General features: G+C 45.1%; 1 protein-coding gene across 1 annotated transcript in view; it reads right to left on the reverse strand.

The window, feature by feature from the left end:
- The window catches only part of PI4K2A (phosphatidylinositol 4-kinase type 2 alpha), a 41,689-nt gene that overhangs the window by 32,212 nt on the left and 6,416 nt on the right, over positions 1-3,061 (reverse strand). The gene's annotated exons all lie outside the window — the stretch shown is intronic.

The following is a 3,061-nucleotide window of genomic DNA, read 5'->3' on the forward strand; positions in this document are numbered from 1 at the left end:
CTTGGCGACGAGCAGGCACGGTCCCTCGCGCCCCGACACTAGCCAATTGGAACCGGCCCCTGCTCCGCGGCTGCCTCCGCAATTCCTCCCGTCACCTTCTGGGAGGACTGCGCATGCTCTGGAGCGACCCAACCCGGCCAGGCACGCCCTCTGCCCGCGACCATCCCGGCCCCGCCCTTCGCTTCCAATTGGCTCGCCCGCTTGGGGCGCTTTCGAAACGGTTACCTGCATTTCACCGAAGAGAACACCCAAATGGCCACCAAACTCGTGAGAGGGTGTTCAGCGTCCTTAGCCTCCAGAGAGGATGGAAATAGAAACCACCATGAGACAGATACCCTTACGCTTCCACTAGGATAGTGAAGGTACGAAAAATAAAATTAAAATGACAGCGGTTGGCGAGGAGGTGGAGAAATTGGAACCTACCGGCGCTGTGGAAAAGTGTGGCGGGTCCTCAAAAAATAAACTAAGACTCGTGAACACACCAAAACACCCACACAAACTAACCGACTTCCATCAAGTCTATTCTGACTCTTAGTGACCCTATATAAGACTTCTGTGACTGTAAACCCTTGCTTCGGGGAACAGATAGATTCAGGTTTTTCCCAAGGAAAGACTGGGTTTGAACCATCAACCTGGCAGCAGCCCAATGAATAGCTTACAGCTTCACCACCGCCAGAGCTCCTTAGACCCAGCAATTCTCCTATATGCCCCCAAAGACTCGGAAGCAGGGGCTCAAAAAGAGAATTGTACACCCATGTTAATTGCAGCACTGTGCACCGTTTAGCCAAAAGGTGGAAACAATCAACAGATGAATGGATAAACAAAAGGTGGTACATACATACAATGGAATATTAATGAAATCTCAGTACACGCTACTGTTGGAATGGAGCTTGAAGACATTATGCTTGGTGAGGTCAATCACAAAAGGACAAACACTGTCTGGCCTCACCCATATAGAAAGGCAAGAAAAGGGCCATGGATAAATCATGAATATTATTTATTGGTGGTCACCAGGGGCAGGAGAAAGAGCCCCACTGGTTCTGTAGAATCAGCATTGGAGCGCAACAGCAGCAGTTCAAAACCCAGCAGTATGTTCATGGGAGAAAGATGAGGCTGTCTGCTCTCATAAATATTTACAGTCTCAAAAAGTCTAGGGAACTTTTCTTTGTCCTGTAGGGTCAATAGGAGTTGGAATAATTCAGTGACAGTGGGCTTGGTTTTCTGGTTAAGGGTCGGAGGGAAAGGGTTTGGGGGAAATTGAATTAAGTGGAGGGCTGCACAGCTGATTTTTGTAATTTTGTCAAGTAGTACACCTGTAAAAAGTCGAACTGGCAAAAGTTGTAGGGGTTTATTGACAATGGCCAAAGGAAGACTAACTACTGAGATTGCTCAGGTATACATGAACTCATGGATTTTATTTCCTTAGTTTGGACATTTAGGATCCATGTTTCGTGGGATACCCCGGTTAATTAGCCTAACGTGTTCAGTGCTTCTACTTACTAGGGCGGCGGTGAGTAGTACCTGGGGTCTGAAAAGCTTGCAAGCAACCATCCAAGGCACAATTGATCTCTCTTTACCAGACACCACGGAGAAAGGAGTCAGGAATGAGAGGAGGGGGATGGAATGTGTAAGGAACTGCGGCTACTTGCGGGGCTGCTAGCCGTTGCAAGGTTGGTAGTTTGAAAGTATCATCAGTGGTGGACAGATGAGGCTTTCTACTCCGATAAGGAGTTAGTCTCAGAACCCCACAGGGGCAGTTCTACTTTCCTATAGGGTCACTATGAGTCAGAATCGACCGGATGGCAGTGAATGTGGTTTGGGGCTTTTGATGGAACTTGTAGCTAATTTCCTCCGTGTATAACTGCCACCTTTGCCCAGATGAACATTTTTGTCAAAGATTCCGTAGGAAAATCCTGATCAAAACAGGAAAATGCAGAATCAAATTTCAAATTCTTGTGGGTTCTAGACTTTATGGGGCCATGAAGAGTGGATGAAACCCTGAAATGACTGTCCAGAGGTAATTTTGAAACCTACCTCAAAAATATGCCCTGAAGTCTTCTTTAAACCAAACAAATATTTAGCTTAACTAGTGAGGAAAATAAAAGATTTGCTTTGAGCATTCTGCTCTTTAAAGATCTAAATGAGATCAAATTGAAGACAACGTAAAACATTAGATAGGAACCTTGGGGGACATTGAGTAGTTTGTGTGGATAAGGGAGGAACAACTCACAAAAGGAGGCTGAGAATGGTCGCACACCTCAAGGAATGCCATCAGTGCCCCACTACATGCTACATATGGAACATATCACATCAGAGTCTAATTTGCTCTGCATACAACAGAATCGTTTTTAAAAAACCAGAACTTATGTAATCATTCACTCATTTATTAAGTACCACAGCCAGCTGTGAGATTGGAGAATCTTTGTATCTGGGTTCAGAGAGAAGGAAGGAAGACAGAATCCCTGTCTTTCACCTGAGGACACACATCTCTCTAAGTGGGTATAGGAGAGAGAGAGAGAGATACATAATCTGTTGTCAATTTGAGAGTATTAACAGTGAAGGGGTGGAGTTTAGCCTGTCAATCAGGTCACAGCTTGATGACCTCATCTGGAGGCGCTAAGGAGATAAATAGCTCGCTTGAGGTGGGATACACCCTGACTCTCTGGGACACACTGTAGCTGTCAGGACACATGGAACTACACTAGTGCCCTAAGTTGGAGGAGCCATGTGGAGACCCCCTGCCAGCATTGAGATGCCTACAATGCCACTGGATCCACAAGACTTCCCACCCACTAGCCTGTGATCTTCCTGCACTCAGCATCGTTGCATGTGTTTCATGAGTCTGAAGAGGACTTTACTGATTGGTATCAGACATATGGACTAATATCAGACTTATGGAAATGATCGGTACCGGGCTGGGATATTTTCTTAAGCTTTTTTTTAATTTTTTTTAAATTTTTTTAAAATTCTTTTTTAACATTTTATTAGGGGCTCATACAACTGTTATCCCAATCCATACACACATCAATTGTGTAAAGCGCATTTGTACATCATTTCTCAA

Source organism: Echinops telfairi, unplaced genomic scaffold (assembly GCF_000313985.2).
Source record: "Echinops telfairi isolate 266 unplaced genomic scaffold, ASM31398v2 ScPeMD7_70;HRSCAF=299, whole genome shotgun sequence".
NCBI classification, from domain to species: domain Eukaryota; kingdom Metazoa; phylum Chordata; class Mammalia; order Afrosoricida; family Tenrecidae; genus Echinops; species Echinops telfairi.